At 42.2% G+C, this 19,414-nt stretch overlaps 1 pseudogene; it reads right to left on the bottom strand.

The window, feature by feature from the left end:
- The window catches only part of LOC107139694, a 19,280-nt pseudogene extending 8,342 nt beyond the window's left edge, over nucleotides 1-10,938 (bottom strand).
- Nucleotides 10,939-19,414: the final 8,476 nt, after the last annotated feature.

The following is a 19,414-nucleotide window of genomic DNA, read 5'->3' as shown; positions in this document are numbered from 1 at the left end:
TTTTTTTTTTTTTTTGGTGATACTTGGGGATTAAACCTGGGGATGCTCTTCCACTGAGCTACATCCCTGGCCTTTTTTTTTTTTTGGTACTGGGGATTAAACCCTGGCGTGCTTAACCACTGAGCCACATCCCAGCACTTTTTATTTATTTATTTTTTTTCGGAGACAGGATCTTACTAAATTGCTTAGGGCCTCACTAAGTTGTTGAGGCTGGATTTGAATTTGTGATCCTCCTGCCTCAGCCTCCTCAGCCACTGGGATTACAGGCGTGCACCACTGCACCCAGATCTTCAAGTCTTTTTTAATTGTATTGAGTGTTTTATTGTTGTTTAGCCCACTTTAAATGATGGATGCTGCCAGGCATGAGGGCATAGGCCTATAATCCCAGCGACTCAGGAGGCCAAGGCCAGAGGATTACAAATTCAAGGCAGCCTGGACAATTTAAGAGACACTGTTTCAAAATAAAATAGAAAGATCTGGGGATATATGTAGGTCAGTGATAGATGGACTCAGGGTTCAATCCCAAATACTGCAAAAAAAAAAAAAACACTCACCACAGTCAACACTTAATTTGTCAGAGGTTCCAACTCTTCAAAAATTCATGACTGGACTTGGTGACTTCTGGGGGGAAAGTCCAAAAGCCAACAACACAGGATAGAGTCAGGAACTTTCTAAAAGGAACTTTCTGTGTCCACGGCCTCTTTTCTTTCTCTAGAGGTAGAAAGAGGAGGCTGAAGATCTATTCATTATCAGCGAACAATGGACAAAGAAAAGCCTGTCTGCCCCATTAGTCATTGCTTGAGGTCCCTGACTTCTGCTCACACTACTGCTCTCTACCCCCAAAGTGACTTCTCTTTGATGCTATTTATGAAACGGAATGTGACCCTCCAGCTGGGCAGGGCCGAGGGCATGTGGGGGACATGAGGGGGATATTACAGCTATATTTCTGCTCGGGGTTGGCATGTGGATTCCCAAGAGTCCATACAGCAGTGAGAACTTGGAAAAGGCTGTTATTTGGGGTACAGCTCTCTAGGGAGGAACAACGAGAAACATTCTTAAGAAATGGCAAACATGTAAAGATATCCAGCTTAGAAAAGAGGATGGGCTTTCTCCTTCTGGGAAAGATTCACAACCTGACTTGCTGATTCCTTGGGGAATGAAGCATTGCTTTGTGTCCCTAACTTGCTTCTGCCCCTGTTTCTCTTCCTAACATTGGAGAAAGTTACGGAGATGCAAAGTTTCCTGTCTCGCTGATTGTGCCATTTAATTGCACTAAATTGACATGAATCACACACGCATGACCTTCTGCCAGCTCTATTTCAACTCCAGTGGCCTTTGCTGGTCTAGGAGTTAAGAGTTGAAGGAGAGTTAGAACAGAAGCTGTAAGAATTGTAATGAACTGAGCGACCTCATTCAAACTCATTTGTTCCTAGAGACCAGTGGAAAGTTCTGATCACCTAGAGCAAACCATCCACCAGCAACTGCGAGCTCTGAGGTTACTGTTGCTGAGAACGATGCCATAGCCCACTTCCCTTAGGCCTAGAGGCTGGGAGGGGTGTCAAGGAAAGTTTGAAGGGATAGCTGATAATTTGAAAAAGCACTTGGACAGTTATTCAGATAAAACTGCTCCCTTCAAGCCAGGCACAGTGGCACACACCTACAATCCCCATGACTTGGGAGGCCTCGAGCAACTTAGTGAAATCCTGTCTCAAAATAAAAATATAAAAAGGACTATGGAAGTAGCTCAGTGATAAAGTAACCCTGGGTTCCATCCCCAGTGCCAGAAAGAAAGAAAAGGAAGGAAGGAAGGAAGGAAGGAAGGGCCAGCCCCAGGTTTAAAAGCATTTTATTTTATTTTGTTAGATATTTGGTTCTGAGGATTGAACCCAGGGGTGCTTTACCACTAAGTTATATTCCCAGAACATTTTTAAGAATTTTTATTTTGAGACAGAATCTGACTAAGTTGCTGAGGCTGGCCTCAAACCTGCAATCCTCCTGCCTCAGCCTTCCAAGTTGCTGGGATTACAGGTATGTGCCACTAGGCCCGGCTCAAAAGCATTTTGATTTATATTGCCTGATAAGTTATCAAAGTTTAGTCAGAAATAAGTCTTTATTCCAATCTCCTAGTTCAGAGCAAAAGCCAGGTGTCATTCATCTTTGGATTCCCAGCATTTAGTGTAAAGCTTGGCTCAGGGTAGAGCCTCCAAGCCCCAAGTTGACTCCTAATCACACATGAACTCATTGGAATGCTGAGCCACCATGTGTGCAAGGCATTGTCCCAAAGACTGGGAGACAGCTGCATCAGGTCCCTGCTTCTCAGGACACTCACAGCCTAGAGAAGCTTCACTTCCTACAAGAAGCTTCCCTCGGCAGATCTCACCCAAATGCCTCCCAGACAATCCCACACTATCCCAAAGGCCACACCTACAAGGATAATATAGTTACCTGTGTGATTTTTTTTAAACATTGGGTTTTTTTTTTTATTTTTTATTTTGAGACAGAGTCTTACTAAGTTGTCCAAGGTGGCCTCGAACTTGTGATCCTCCTGCCTCGGCCTCCTGCCTGGACTTCTTGAATACAATGCTGTGGATGATTTGTCTTTGTAATCTCAGAGCCCAGAACAGAGTAACTGATCCTGAAGGCATTCCTCAGTTGCTTATAACCACCAAGTTCAATCAGAGAGGAATTCCACCCAGGGTAGACTGTGTAGTGCGTTCTGGGGGTTATCCCTCAAGCTAACCAGCTGCTTGGCAATTGCCCACTTACTGATGTGGCTGCCCCCTAGGCTGCAAGGACCACACCTTATTCACTGTCTTATCGCAAGGCACAGCAATAGTAGGTGCTCCATAAATGTTTCTTAGATCATTGAACCAAGAAGTGAATCACTACTAAAGGGAAAGGTGATTAGATAAAATCAATATCCAATTTTAATGATAGAGTCCTAAAGAACTATAACATTATCCCGGTGTCTTTGATATGTGATTGGAGAGACAGTTGTGATACTCCTTGGAGCAAGACCTTGCCAGAGGACATGTAGAAATGTGTCAGCAGTTGAATTCTTACAGTGTCCAGGACCAGCTCATCAGTGAAAACACTTTAACCCTCCTCCACTGCACCAACTCCTGGTTAGAAGGTCTCTGTGACTTCTCTAAAACGCACTCCCTTGTCACCAGACTCCCATGGTTGAAGGTGCAGCTGAAAAGGTCTTCAGTTGCGTCCCAATGTATCTGCTCCCCTAGGCCCACATTGTGTGCTTCCCAAGACTCGGTTGAGATAGTTACTACTCCCAGTAGATCCTCTGTAATTGTTATTACAATTTGGAAATTTAAATATTACATAAACTGATGAAATTGGAATATAAAACAAGAGTTGCTTCTTGTTTTATTTTTGTTTGTTTTGATATTCGAGATAGAATCCAGGGAGCTCTAACATTGAGGTGCCTTTCCAGTGCTTTTTATGTTTTGTTTTGTTTTTTTGAAACAGGGTCTCACTAAATTGCTGAGGCTGGCCTCAAACTTGCGATACTCCTTGCCAGGCACAGTGGTACATGGGTATAATCCCAGCAGTTTGGGAGGCTGAGGCAGGAGGGTCACAAGTTCAAGGTTGCTTTAGCATTTTAAAGAGGACTTAAGCAATTTAGCAAGACCCCATCTTAAAATAAGAAATAAAGAGGGCTGGTGTTGAGAGCCACAGCTGAGTCGGGATGGTGCCTAGCATTTTGCCAGTAGGAGTGGTTGAAAAGTGACGCCAGCGAGCCATTAAGATAATAATTAAGTTAAGCTGTGTATAATTGCTGTGATTCAGTTGTATATAGACCGGCAATAGGGCGGCTCCTGCTGCCTTGGGCGCTCGCTACTTTTGAGTTCTGGTGGAGTTCCCTTTGAGTTCCGGTTGAGCTCTGGGTGGGGGGTGGGATTCCTGGAGAGTTCATGTTGGTCGGGGGAGTTCCGGTGGAGGGAGTTCCGGTTGGGGTGTGGTGTTCCTGGAAGGGCCACGTGGGTGGCGTTCGTGGGAGTTCAGGAATAAAGGAGTTCCTGTATGAACCTACAAGTGCCTCGTGGTGGCTCCGTTATTTTGTGCCCAGCCAGACTGCGGCAGGCTGGGATGTAGATGTAGGTCAGTGGTAAAGTGCCCCTGGGCTCACAACATGCCAAGGTATGTTGACACCAAATTCAAAAAATAATAATAAGAGTAAAAATAGTAATACATCAGGAAGTTTCCTGAAATCTCATCCTCCTGACTTTCTACCCTAAAGACCATATTGATATAGGATGGTTCCAGTCATATTTCTTTCTTGCCATTTTCTTTAATGTACTGAGTAAGGTAGAGAGTCTAACCAACTGCAAGGCATTGAGATGTATGTTATCGTACCTTTCTAAAAGGAGTTTTCACTCTAACATTGCAAGAAACTATTTTCTTAGGCAGAAACCCTCTCTAGATAATATATTTTCAGAAAGAGAAAATGGGGAACTGACTTTGCCAAGTTAACTTCAAGAGCAAGTACTTTTTGTATCTAATCTCATGTAGTCTTCACAAATACCCAGTGAGTTCCGGTACATTGGCCCTGTTGGGTAGATGAGGAAATTGAGCACCAGACAGGTTAAGCAAGGACACACAGTCAGTACTAGAGAAGTGACATATAACTCACTATAAACCCATGTTCTTTCCCAGACAATTTGCCCAGATATGACATTCCATTTTTTCCCCCAGGAATAAGCCTGTATAGTGGCTTTTCAAGATGTTTCAAGTCACTTTTGGTTTCGTTATTGACATATGTCCAAGATGAGCAGCTCCCCTGAGCTCCTCCAGGACTGTCTGAGGCTGCAGAGGACCTATAAGAAATCCCCTGTGATATGCTCTGCCATGTTCCAGCTGCTCTAGAAATTATTCAGGCTACCTCCCGCTCCCCATTTTCTCTCTCTCTCTCTTTCTCTCTCTCTCTTTGAATTATGACTCCCAAAAAGGTATGGAAATGCTGTGACTGTGACCCCATTTGGAAATAGGTGTTTGCAAATGATCAAGTTAAAATTAAATCATTATCTGGGCTGGTGTTATGGCTCAGTGGTAGAACACTTGCCTAGCACGTGCAAGGCCCTGGGTTCGATCCTCAGCACCATGTAACAATAAATAAATAAAATAAAGGTATTGTGTCCAACTACAACTAAAAAATAAATATTAAAAAAAAAATTGGGGCTGGGGATGTGGCTCAAGCAGTAGCGCGCTCACCTGGCATGCGTGCAGCCCGGGTTCGATCCTCAGCACCACATACAAACAAAGATGTTGTGCCCGCCGAAAACTAAAAAGTAAATATTAAAAAATTCTCTCTTAAAAAAAAAAAAATTAAGGGCTGGGGATGTGGCTCAAGCGGTAGCGCGCTCTCCTGGCATGCGTGCAGCCCGGGTTCAATCCTCAGCACCACATACTAACAAAGAAAAATGTGTCCGCCAAAAAACTAAAAAAGAAATAAAATTCTCTCTCTCTCTCTCTCTCTCTCTCTCTTTCTCTCTCTCTCTCTCTCTCTTTAAAAAAAAAAAAATTTTAAGTTATTATAGCCCGGCACAGTGGCACAGACCTGTAATCCCAGAAGCTCAGGAGGCTGAGACAGGAGGATTGCAAGTTCAAAGATACAGCCTCAGCAATTTAGCGAAGCACTAAGCAACTCAGTGAGAACCTGTCTCTAAATAAAATATTTTAAAAATGCTGGGGCTGTGGCTCAATGGCAGAGCGCTTGCGTAGCATGTGTGAAGCACTGGGTTCAATTCTCAGCACCACATATAAATAAATAAATAAAATAAAAGTCCATTGACAACTAAAAAGATATTTAAAAAAATAAAAAATGCTGGGGGGCTGGGGCTGTAGCTCGGTAGCAGAGCACTTGTTTAGCATGTATGAAGCACTGGGTTAGATCCTCAGCACCACATAAAAGTAAATAAATAAAATAAAGGTATTGTGTCCATGTAAACTAAAAACTATTTTAAAAAATGCTGGGGGGCTGGGGCTGGGGCTCAGAGGTAGAGCACTCACCTAGCACATGCAAGGCACTGGGTTCAATCCTCAGCATGACATAAAAAGTAAATGAATAAATAAAATTAAGGTATCATGTCCAACTACAACTAAAAAAATATATTTTAAAAAAACATGCTGGGGATGTGGCTCAGTGGTGAAGCATGCCTGAGTTCAAGCCTCAGTACCAAAAAAAAATTAAGTCAATATGATAGACCCAACCTGATCTTTTCTTAAAATTGGGAGCAATCTCGCCACAAAGCCATGAAAAGATAATTTCAGCTTTACTATAAATTACTGCAAATTCTGAACCTGCTTGGAATGCCTGCCCGTGCCTTGAACTCACCCATGCCTGGCTCTCTGACCAGATAGCAGCCCTCTCTGAAACTTTAGTGACGCCTCACAAATCTTGGCCTTCCCTGGCCAGACAACGACCCTCTCTGGGGCTCTAATGGTCCTCATAAATTCTGATGTTGAGTCCAGTAAAAAATGTAAACTACCATTAGTGTTATGCTCGTCAGAGTTCTGTTATCTGTAACACCCCTTTGTGTAACTTTCTGGGCTATAAAGCTGGGCTGCAGGAAAGCTGCTGCTGCTGTCTAGTTCCCGCTGTTTTGGGAGGGACAGGTAGCCCGGCCGGTCGAAATAATAATCATGCTTTAATTTGATTTTAATTGGAGTCAGTGGTCTTTTCTTGCATCCTGGTCTAACAAATACAGTGGCCCATCCTGAAGTACAATCCCCTGGGAAGCCAGCAATTCAAGCTTCCAACACATCGAGGTCTTAACCCTGGTCCAGCTCCCCAGGCTTCCATCTGGGGAGAGGTGAGCCAGAGGAAGGGACATTGGATAGAACTAGGACAGTCGTGTGGTTTTCTGCTGGTTTGGTTTGGTTTGTTTTGTTGGCTAAGGATTGCAATGCCCAGCAGACACGCTGTCTAGAACGCCCCTTTCCCCCTCCCCCCCCCTGGCTAAGACTATTATCCAGGCTGTTCTTGTTGATCTAAGACCTTCTGTTTTCTGTCCCCTATTATTATTGCAAGGTCAGGATCCAATAAAGCCTTTCCCTGAAGCTGCCAGCAGAATCACTACATTAATCTAAAGCTGCAAAAACACTCATCAAGTTTCTATCACAAAATTCTTCGGTGTCATCTGAACTGAATTGCTCAAACATTCTCACTGTGAAGTCAGGAGTGAGACATAAATCACTGTCACCACACCACAGCACCCTAGGTTTTAGTGTTTAATCACTTATCATTTAAGGGATGTCCGAAGTAGCTCTAAGGCATCCCACACTGGGGCTTGAACCCGGTGCCTTGCACATGCGAGGCAAGCGCTCTACCACTAAGATGTAGCTCTTGCCCTGAGTATGCCTTTTCAATCACCCCACCTATTCCTATTCTTAGTTCTTTTAAATGCAGTCAACCCATATTAATCAAGCACCTGACAAGCGGCACAGTGGCAAATAAGATAAAACCCCTGTTCTCCCAGAGATTATTGTGGCCAAATAGAGGTAGACAATAAACAAAAATATACAAAATTGTTCAGGGCATATAAATGCCATTGGAAAAAATAAAACCATAATATCTGTCTTCCCTTTAGATAATAACCTACATAGTCATGATGGCAATGACTATATCTAGCTTATGCTAAGGGTTATTGGGTGGTTGGATGGATGGATAGATGGACAGATAGAAACATGGATAAGTGAATGAACTGACAGATGAGTGGAATCCAACATTCATTAGAGATCCTAAGAAACCATATATATCCTTCAATGAAAAGTCATTGGTTCAACTATACATTTAATAGTCAGGTGTGGTGGTGCATACCTGTAATCTCAGCAGGGATTGAGTGGCTGAGGCAGGAGGATCCAAATTGGAGGCCAGCCTTGGCAACTTAGCTGGACCCTGTCTCAAAATAAAATATATATATAAAAAAAAAAAAAAAAAGGTTGGGGATGTAGCTCAGTGGTAGAGCATCCCAATACAGAGGGAAAAAAATTTAGTGAGTCCTCATTGTGAGCCAGCACACTGCTAGATCTTGGGGATAAAGTCAAATAAGAATAAGTCCTGCCCTCAGAGAGCTCACACACAGATTTCTAAAGAAATCATGGCCCCTGTGTTCTGTGCTTAATTGGTGGTGGGGAGAGGAGAGAGTACCAGCAAGGCATTATTTTGGTAGAACCGGTACCCAGAGAGGAGTGGTGGGAAACCAAATGTTGGTCCACCTCATCTGTGCACGTCACCCCTTTCATTGCGGAAATCTGATGAGTTTATCAGACCATTTCTAAAGGTCAGCAGAGCTGAATGATTAGGGACATTGAAGTTGTTAGTAAGTTGTTGCCTAGAAACCTTGTTCAGCACAAAAGTGTCCTTTTTCCACACTTTGTTTGTGCTCTGGGGTGTCAGATTCCGTGTCCTGCTGTGACTGAGACCTGCAGAGCTATCCTTTGGGGCAGGCACAGTAAAGCTGCTCCAGCAGTCTGTCTGTCCAGCCACAAGTAAGTCATCCGAATTCAGATCTGCTCTGCTCCCCATGCACTGCACCTCGTGGCCACAAACCTGCTCTGCTGGTTTACGCTCGCTGGCTTCTTCCAGAAAGGGGAAACATCTAGACACTACTGGGGTGGGGGCGGGAAGTGCTCTTCCTGTTTCTAGTGTTCTGCCCACAGCGAAATGAACAGTGTCCTGAGGTCACTCATACTTCACCGTTCACAGAGAAAGAGCACCTTGGTGAATTTTATTTACTTGTGAATCTCCAAATTTAATTGTTTCCTACTATTTATAAATAAGATTAGCTTTTCCAATTTAAAAGGAATGTGTATGCCTTATAGAAAATATGGAAATTAAAGAATAAAATGAGGTCTGGGGTTGTGGCTCAGCGGTAGAGCATTCACCTTGCAGGTGTGAGATCCTGGGTTCGATCCTCAGCACCACATAAAAATAAATAAATGAAATAAAGGTATTGGATCCAACTAGAACTAAAAAATAAATATTTTTTTAAAGAATAAAATGAAATGATAGTTCCAGGATATATAAAGAACTTGAAAAACTTAACACCAAAAAATCCCCAAATAACCCAATCAATAAATGGGCTAAGGAACAGAACAGACACTTCACAGAAGAAGTACAATTGATCCACAAACCTATAAAAAAATGTTCATCATCACTAGCAATTAGAGAAATACAAATCAAAGCTACTCTAAGATTTCATCTCACTCCAGTCAGAATGGCAATTATCAAGAATATAAGCAATAATAAGTGTTGGTGAGGATGTAGGGGGAAAGCCGCACTCATACGTTGTTGGTAGGACTGAAAATTGGCGCAACCACTATGGAAAGCAGCATGGAGACACCTGAGAAAACTTGGAATGGGTCCATATTTGACCCCGTTATCCCACTCCTTGGCATATATCCAAAGGACTTAAAATCAGCATACTACAGTGACGCAGCCACATCAATATTTATAGCAGCTCAATTCACAGTGGCCAAACTATGGAACCAAGCTAGATGGCCTTCAACAGATGAATGGATGAAGAAAATGTAGTACATATACACAATGGAATATTACTCAGCCTTAAAGAAGATTGAAATGATGGCATTTGCAGGTAAATGGATGGAACTAGAGAATATCATGCTAAGTGAAATAAGCCAATCCCCCAAAACCAAAAGCTACATGTTTTCTCTGCTAAGCAGTTGCTGATCTGTAGAAGGTATAGGGGGAGAGAAGAATGAAGAAACTTTGGATTGTGCAGAGGGGAGTAAAGGGAAGGGTGGGGCAGTCAGGATGGGAAGGACAGTAGCATGAGATAGGCATTATTACCCTATATACATGTATGATTACACTACAGGTGTGACTCTGCACCATGTACAATCAGAGGAAGGAGAAGTTGTGCTCTATTTGTGTACAATGTGTCAAAATGCATTATACTGTCATATATAACTAATTAGAATTAATTTAGAAATTTTTAAATATTAAAATAAAAAGCGAAAAAGATTAAATGACAGTAAATCACTTAGAGAGCTCTATGTTTTTGTTTGTTTGTTTTTCTGAAACAGAGTCTCACAAAGTTGCTGAGGCTCTCCTCCAAATTGCAACCTTCCTGCCTCAGCCTCCTGAGTTGCTGGGATTACTGGCATGTACCACCATGTCTGATCACTATTGCGATATTTTGTAGTTTTCCTTCTTTTTTTATAACACACATATATATATATACTTATAAATTCATACACTCAGTATCCTCTGCAATATCTGAAACATCTTACATGTGCTTAATAAAATTCAATGAATAAATGAACAAATAAGTGGATGGCTATAATTTTATGTTTACACATTTCAATTTATACATACAATATGGAATTTTACTCTTTAAAATACTACTCAATATTCTATGAGTATTGGGCTGGGAATATAGCTTAGTGGTAGAGTCTAGCATGCATGAGGTCAAGAGTTCAATCCCCAGTATCTCTCTCTCTCTCTCTCTCTCTCTCTCTCTTTCTCTCTCACACACACACACACACACACACTTTTTTTATATTATATAGATTTGCAAAGCATTGCACAAAAATGTTATGGTGTGTGATAATGTTGACCTGAGTGAACACCAAGTACATAAATACTATATTTGCATCTCTGAAGATTTCCTTAGGATAGATTCCAATCCATAAAATTAATCAATAAAAGAAAATAAACTTTTCAAATTTTTATTTTGCAGTGCTAGGGATCAAACCCAGGGCCCTACACATGCTAGGAAGTGTTCCACTGTGGGGCCGAAAACTAGGAAGGCGCCTGGCTAAATGCCAGTAGGAAGACACTGAAGTTGTTTTGAAACCTCCCTGATTGGCTTACTTCTCTTCCTTGCTCATGCACAGCTCATGCTCTTTAATTCCTCCTGCTGACTTGACCTTTATGTTGATTGGTTCCCGCTTTTCCATGTTTTAAAATGATTGGCTTTTACTTCTTATATAAGTTGTGTGTGATCTTCCTCAAAGATCCTGCTTTGACTGGTCTCCCCGGGCGGCCAGCCGACACTCACCTTTCTTGATCCGTCTGGGTTGGGGCGTGCTCTCCTAAGCCTCTCTGCAGGACGGAGTGGAGAGAAGAAGCTAAAAACCCCAACATTCCACCACTGAGCTGCACCCCCAACTCAAGAATAAACTATTTAAGCCATGCCCAGCAGCTTGGGAGGCTGAGGCAGGTGGATCATGAGTTCAAAGCCAGCCTCAGCAACTTAGCAAGACACTAAGCAACTCTGTGAGACCCTGTCTCTAAATAAAATACAAAAAGGGCTGGGGATATGGCTCAGTGGTTAAGTGCCCCTGGGTTCAATTCCCTATACCAAAAAAAAGAATAAACTATTTAAGGTTCAGTAAATGTTCACAGACTTGAAGTTGAAATGATGCTTCATGTGGAAACCCAAGCAGACCTCTGAGAGCTCCCTGGCAGCCTGCAGGCAGTTGTTTTCCATCTGCTAGGTGATCCCCTTTGATGACCTCCTTCTCCATTGGGCCATCCCTGGATGAGCTCCAATTCAACTGTTTTCATCCTCCATAGGGCTCCAAGGAGAGGTCTCCTCCTTACCGTTGCTTTCCATTTAATTTCCCTTCACCGTGGTCTTCAATGTCTTTCTACTTTCTCTAACCGTATCTATTACAAACAAAGACTGTGTCCCAAAGTTATTTCTCTGCTCATTTATTTATTTTTCCATATTGTATGTAGTTGGGAATGGGATTTAAATGGGTATCTTTGTCTTTCCTCTAAACATAACTTCTTTGAACATAATTTGAATGTCATTGTGTGGTTTTGGTGACACCATGATATACATGCCATTTCAGGTGCTTTCATCAATCACATGTGAGTGCATAATGGAAAGGCTTTTTGTTGTGGGTTTTTGTTTTGTTTGGCAGTGCTGGATCTCAAATTCAGGGCTTTGCACATGCTAGGCAAGCACCTACCACTGCACCACATCTCCAGCCTTTTTCATTTTTTATCTTGAGATAGGTGTTGCCCAGACTAGCTTTGAACTGGTAATCCTCCCACCTCCCACCTTGACCTCCCAAGTTGCTGGGATTGCAGGCATGCGTCACTGTTACTGGCTTCCTATTTGTTTTGTTTTGTTGTTATTATTTTTGGTTGGGGTCTGAGGATTGAACTCAGAGATGCTTTACCATTGAGCTACATCCCCAGTCCTTTCTATTTTTTATTTTAAGACAGGGTCTGCTGGGAGCCATTAGCCAAGTAGGTATGACAATTTCCTTGCCAGCGTACCCCATGTTGCTGACATTTTGCAGTGACATTGAATGTAGTTGACCTTGCTCAAGGACCAGGGCGGATTAGGGTGTTCCCGGTTTAACATAATCGGGTTTAGGGCGTTCCCAGTTTAGGTTCCAGGTTTAAGGTTTAAGATTATTCCTGCTGGGAATAGGGCGTATCCTGCTGCCTAAGTTCCCCTTGAGTTCTCACGGGATTCAGACAGTATATTTTGGGAGACAGAAGCCCAGTGAAGGTGAATTTGGGAGAGAACGTGGATTTGGGCAGAGAACGTGGATTTCCCCAGAACGTGATTGTAGACGGCTGGTGTGAGTTCGGGAATAAAGAGTTGCTGTTTGAATCTACAAGCTGTGTGGTGGCTCCTGATTGTGTGCCCAGCCAGACTGCGGCATTTGTGCCCAGCCAGACTGTGGCAAGGGTCTAAGTTACAAGTTGCTTCAGGGCCTCACTAAGTTGCTGAGGTTGGCCTCAAATTTGCAATCTTCCTGCCTCAGCCTCCCAAGCCACAAGGATAATACTGTTTGTTTTTGAATGATTATAATCCTGCCTTACAGAATGCAGATTTAACATGATGATGTCTTTACCCAAATGTTATTTCCTGGGAAGCCTATCCTGACCATCCTATTTACAGTTGCCAACACCCCATCTCTTCTTGCTTATTTTCATAGGAATTGTCATCTCCTCACCTACTATATATTTTACTTATTTATCTACTGTGTCGCACCCTTGTCAAAGCATAACCCTGACATAGTTGTTCATTCATTCATTTATTCATTTGGTCTTCCAGTATTTAATGAACCCAGCCAGATGCCAAGAATTATGCTTAGCCTGGAACGGGAAACTACAAAAAAAAAAAAAAAAGTCTAAGAGTGATCTCCAGGACATTGTAATTCAATTAGAAACATCAAACAGTTAAGCAAAGACATTGAGCAGGGTGTAATTTTTAAACATGAAAATAAGTGGGGCAGGACAAAGTAGGTGTGTTCCAGAAGAAGTGAGCAGAGGAGACAGTCTTGAATGAGGGCAAAGCTGTTAAGAAGTAGATGAAGCTTAAAGGCAGGTTGGAACTTGATGGAGGAGTTCAAGGAAGCAGCATTTGGCTCATCATCCTGTAAGCATTGCAGATTTCAGAGCAAGAAAACGGCAGAATAGAAATAATTCATTCAAGCTGAGCACAGTGGCACATACCTGTAATCCCAGAGGTTTGGGAGGCTAAGGCAGGAGGATCATGGGTTCAAAGTCAGGCTCGGCAACTTAGTGAGGGCTGAATCGACTTAGGGAAACCCTGTCTCTAAATAAAATATTAAAAAAAGGGCTGGGGATGTGGCTCAGTGGTTAAGTTCCCCTGGGTTCAACCCTTGGTACAAAAAATAAAAAATTACTCAGACAAATCTGGTAGTCAAAGAATAATCAGGACAGAGGAAACTGGTCTGAGAAGTCGTGGAGGTTGAGGGACTAAAGGAAGGTGATAAATGAGAAGGGAGGGTGCCGGTGGGAGGCATAGCTAAAGAACACAGCTCAAAAGGCATTCGCTTCACATCGGGCAATTTGCTAAAGAAAATGTTTAAGATCATCAACCTTCAAGAGGACCATGAGTGACTCACAGGAGACTCTGAGATTGGCCCTTGAATAAGAAGAAAAGGAGTAGGGGACAGAGAAAGTCCAGGCTGGGTTGGGTTAATCTATGCAATGTTCAACCAACGCAAAGAGCCACATAAAGAGGGATAAAAATGAGAAGAGGGGGGAAAAACGAGAATTGCTATTTTAGATAAATCCCATATGCGTTAGGCTCTTAATTTACCTAAACCAGATGGCTAGGCCCAGGACTGACTAATTTATTACACGCCTGCCATTCAGAGCCAGAGCTTTCCTTAGGTTCCTAAGCAACCCTGAAGGGAAATGTCAGCTGGCATGAGATTTCCTAAGCAGATCACGTGACCCAAGTAGGTCCCACGGAAAATGCATCTTTTCCTCAAAATCACATATTCCAGCCCACACCTACCAGTCTGCCTCGCCTTGCTGGGTCAGGCACATGGCCCTCCCCTCTCTGCAGGCAGGGTGGTTGGGAGTTCTAGGAATAAGAGAGACCAGAATAAAGGGTGGGGAAAGACTTAGAACAAAGCTTTAGAGTTTGGGTTTCAGATTCTCTCTCATTGTGCTGTGTGCTCCTCAAATTTTTCTCTAAAGAAAGGAAAGTGTAGGGCTGGGATTGTGGCTCTGCAGTAGAGCACTCGCCTAGCATGGGCAGGACCCGGGTTGGATTCTCAGCACCACATAAAAATAAAGGCATTGTGTTGTGTCCATCTACAAAAAAGATTCTCTCTCTCTCTTTAAAAAAAAAAAAAAAGGAAAGTGGCCATGCACTTATAAAGGAAGCATTTTAAAAAACTATTTATTTAGTTGTAGATAAACACAAAGTATCTTCATTTATTTTTATGTGGTGCTGAGGATGGAACCCAGTGCCTCAACATATGCAAGGCAAGCACTTTACCACAGAGCTACAGCCCCAGCCCCTACATGGCAGCCTCCAGGGACAATTAATTGTGCCTCCGGGGACAATTAATTGTCCCGGGGACAATTAAGTGGCAGTCAAGTCCACCCAGCAAACTCAATAAGGGTTGAGATAAAAAGAGAGGATTGTAGCCAATCCCAAAAAAACAAATGCGAATGTTTTCTCTGATATAAGGGAGGTGACTCAAAGTGGGGTAGGGAGGGAGAGCTTGGGAGGAAAATTACCTCTAGATAGGGAATAGGGTGGGAGGAGAAGGGAGGGAGAAGGGGACAGCTAGGATGGTGGAAGGAGACGGTCATCATTATGCAAAATACATGTATGAAGATGTGAATTTGGTGTCAACATACCTTATATACAAACAGAGATATGGATAAATGATGGTATAAAGGTGTATTAAGAATTGTATGTGGGCTGGGAATGTGGCTCAAGCGGTAGGGCGCTCGCCTGGCATGCGCAGGGTGCTGGGTTCAATCCTCAGCACCACATAAAATAAAATAAAGATGTTGTGTCCACCGAAAACTGAAAAATAAGTATTAAAAATTCTCTCTCTCTCTCAAAAAAAAGAATTGTATGTGAAAAAAAATAAGAGAGCTCATGTATAATGGCATAGTTTGGAGTGAATATACTTTATACACAGAGTTATGAAAAATTGTGCTGTAAATGGATAATTATAAATGTAATGCACTCCACTATTGTCATGTTTGTAAGAAATAATTTTTTTTTAAATTGAAAAAAAAAGAGAGAGGATTGGACGGGCTGTGGCTGGGGCTCAGTGGTAGAGCATGCTTCCCATGTGTGAGGCACTGGATTCCATTCTCAGCACCGCATATAAATAAATGAATAAAATAAAAGTCATCAACAACTAAAAAAAATATTTTTTAAAAAGAGAGAGGATTGGAAACACGGGAGGCTGTTTTAAAATCTGAAGAGAAAAGCATCACAATACACCAGAGCAATCCTAACAGTTATTGAGGAGAAACATATGTAGCAGGCCATGTAGGAACTATATTCTTCACCCATTTTGTAGATGAGCAAACGGAGGGAATCCTAAGGATTTAAGTTAGGTCTAGCAGGTAGTAACACTGTCATAGCCCAGTTTGTTGATTTATCCCATAGTAAGAAAATTATTTGTCAGCCGGACACAATGGCACACACCTGCAATCCCAGTGACTCAGGAGGCTAAGACAGGAGGATCACAAGTTTGAGCCAGCCTCAGCAATTTGGTGAGGTCCTCAGCAATTTAGTGGACCCTGTCTCAAGATAAAAAAATAAAAAGGGCTAGGGATGTACCTCAGTGGTCAAGAGCCCCTGGGTTCAATCCCTGGTACCAAAAAATAATAATAATAATTTTAAAAAATTAAAAAACAAAAAGGACTGCAGATGTGGCTCAGCAGTACAGCACCCTGTATTTAGTACTGTATCCCCAGTACTAAAACCAAGTCAACCAAAAAGGTGGGGAGGAGGAGCAGAGAACTGAGCATGCCAGGTTCCCTGGGGCGTGTCCTATGGGCAGAGCACAGAGAGGAAGCTAGCGGGAAACGTGGTTGCCAAGTAAGGAATGGAGCTGGTAGGTTTGGATACAGTCTGAGTGTGACCCCCAGGGTTTCCAATGGAGGGAGAGTGGCAAGGTTGAGAGGTAGTGAATTCTGAAGAGGGAGGACTCAGCCAGGCACAGTGGTACACACCTATAAGCCCAGCTTCTCAGGAGGCAGAAGGATCACAAGCTGGTGATCAGCCTGGGCAATTTGTCTCAAAATAAAAATAAAAAGGACTGGGGATGTAGCCTAGTGGTAAAGTGTCCCCGGCATCATCATCATCATCATCATCATCATCATCATCATCATCACCATAACAGAGACTTAACTCATTGGTGAAGCACCCTGGTCCAATCCCTAGTCTACACACCCAGGCAAAGAGGGGGAACATAGTAGAAGGTAATTAGGTTATGGGGCTCCACGCTGATGAATGGATTCATGCTGGTCTCAGAGTGAGTTGAGTTTAGAGGAAAGGAATTCTCACTCTCTAAAAAGTTCTGCCACAGCAAGTGGTTCTATGTGAACCTGGTCCCTCCTGGGAATCTGTCTTGCTTCCTATCTATCTTCCACATGTGCTTCCATTATTGTGATGCCATCTGCCATGAAGCCCTCACCAGAATAACAGGAGTCACAATTCAAATCCAAACTCTAAAAGGCTTTCAAATCCCAGCCTCGCCACTTACTAACTTTGTCCTTGGGCAAGTTTCTAAACCAAAACAAGCCTAGTGTCATGGAGTGGATTCCAAAAGTTTGTTTAAAGTTACAATGATTTAAATTTTTAAAAGACAATTATTAGGACTACTGTTTGATAATTATATATGTAATTACACTTTAGCCAAGCATTAAATTAATTTTTAAATACAAAAAAAAGGGACAATTCTTTATTAAATATCTCAAAACAGTTGAATTGAGTTGAATACCTTGAAAATACCCAGGCTGTTTAGTGCTGTATTGGGGATCCATAAAAAAGGACTGAAAAGAATAACCGTTTTTAAGAGTCCTTGGCTACGCATTTGGGTGCCCAATTGCCAAATAAGAACAAGCAGAGACAACAGGGGAAACTGTTAACTCTGTTAACCATGGAAGCCACAAGGAGAAAACAGTTACGGACCCCCCTGGAATTGAATGTCTATAGCTCAAAGGACCAGGCAGACTCCCCCAGTGAGACGACTGCCTTAAGAGGGGAAGGTGGATTGCGGGGCACAGTGGCACAATCCTGACATCTCAGTAACTCCAGAGGCTGAGGCAGAAGGATCCCAAGTTCACAGCCGGCCTCAGCAACTTAATGAGGCCCTGAACAACTTAATGAGACCCTGTCTCAAAATAAAAAATAAAATGGACTAAGGATGTGCCTCAGTTGTAGAGTACCCCTGGGTTTAATCCCCACTGTCATAAAAGAAGAAAGGAAGGAAGGAAGGAAGGAAGGAAGGAAGGAAGGAAGGAAGGAAGGAAGGAAGGAAGGGAGGGAGACTGTCTAGTGGATGCCTGGGGAGGATCATGAAAAGTCAGACAATTGGAGGCAGAAAGAAAGGAGAGAAAGAAAATAGAATTCTATAAATAATTAAAATGCTTCTCATAAGGCAGTCAGTTTTTGCACAAATGGACCAAAAGTTGAAAACGTTGTATAATATGTATATCCACATTATTTGAATAGTCTTTGGTCTACAAGAGTGAGATTTATTGCTTTTGGCTGAAGAACTTTGCAAGATTTGCACAGCACAGGGTGAGCATATTATCTTCAATAGACGTTGTAAAATTCTAAATAGGTGTAAGTTAAGGATTTTCTGAATCTAACAGTCTAATACTTCCTTATCCCTCATTGTCTGAAATTACCTCCTGTATTTGGGGTGATGGCTAAAGAGAGTTCAATCTGTAGAATTTTCCCTGACTCCACATGTCAACATTTACCAAATGCCCAAATGAATGTCTTATAATCCTCATAACAAACTTCGAGGTAACAATTTCCGTTTTGCAGACCAGAAATCTAAAGCTCAGAAAGATAGAATAACTACCTAAGATCGCAGAGCTAGTAAATGACTGAAGCAGGATTCACATGGGTCTGTTAAAGACCACAATGTAATCATATATTCAAGAGCTTTTTTGTTTTGGGCAGTACTGGAGATCAAACCCAGGGCCTCATACATGCTAAGCAAGGGCTCTATTCATGAGCTATACCTCCAGCCCAAGAGTTTTTAAAATCCACCCACTCGCCAACATGGTGGTATATGCCTGGAATCCCAGTGGATTGGGAGGCTGAGGCAGGAGGATCAAAAATTCAAGGCCAGGGCTGGGGTTATGGCTCAGCGGAAGAGTGCTCACCTACCATGTGCAAGGCCCTGGGTTCAATCCTTAGTACCACATAAAAATAATAAATAAATTAAATAAAGAATATTTTGTCCAACTAAAAAATAAAATATTAAAAAAAAGAAAATTCAAGCAAAAAATTTATTGAGGTCTTAAGCAATTTAGTGATACCCTGTCTCAAAAAAAAAGGGGGGGCTGAGGATGTAGCTCAGTAGTAAAGCACCCTTGGGTTCAATCCCCATCACCAAAAAGAAAAAAGAAAAAAAAATGCAGAGACACACATAAAGCTATTTGTGTTGTCTATACCAGACAGTAATCCATATACCACTGTGAGTAGTTTCCAAGAAGAACACTAGTTGATATTAAACCCATGCTTTTTCACATTTTGTTGATACACAAAGCAGGCTAAAATAAAATGTGGAAAGACCTCTTTCTCAGGAATTCCACAGATTACCAGCTAGTTCATCAAGGTTGAGGTTAGTAAACGGAATAGATTAGACATAAATTAAGGCTGGCCAGCCAGAGAACCTAATGCCATTGTTCCTTAGACCATAACCAGACAGGTAGTGTCAAAAATGCATTTAATCTACAATGGACCCTCATTTTAAAAACATACAAAAGGCATCCATAAACCCATAGAAATGGACAACCCTTCATATGTAGAGCATTTACTTGTCCTAAAATAAATCCATGGGAACATGTTTTGTTTTGAAGCAAGGATTGAACACAGGGGCACTTACCCACTGCCCCACATTCCTAGTCCTTTTTTTTTTTTTTTTTTTTTTTTTA

Source organism: Marmota marmota, unplaced genomic scaffold (assembly GCF_001458135.2).
Source record: "Marmota marmota marmota unplaced genomic scaffold, marMar, whole genome shotgun sequence".
NCBI lineage: Eukaryota > Metazoa > Chordata > Mammalia > Rodentia > Sciuridae > Marmota > Marmota marmota.
The sequence above is the reverse complement of the archived record's forward strand: the minus strand, read 5'-3'. Positions and strand labels throughout refer to the sequence as shown.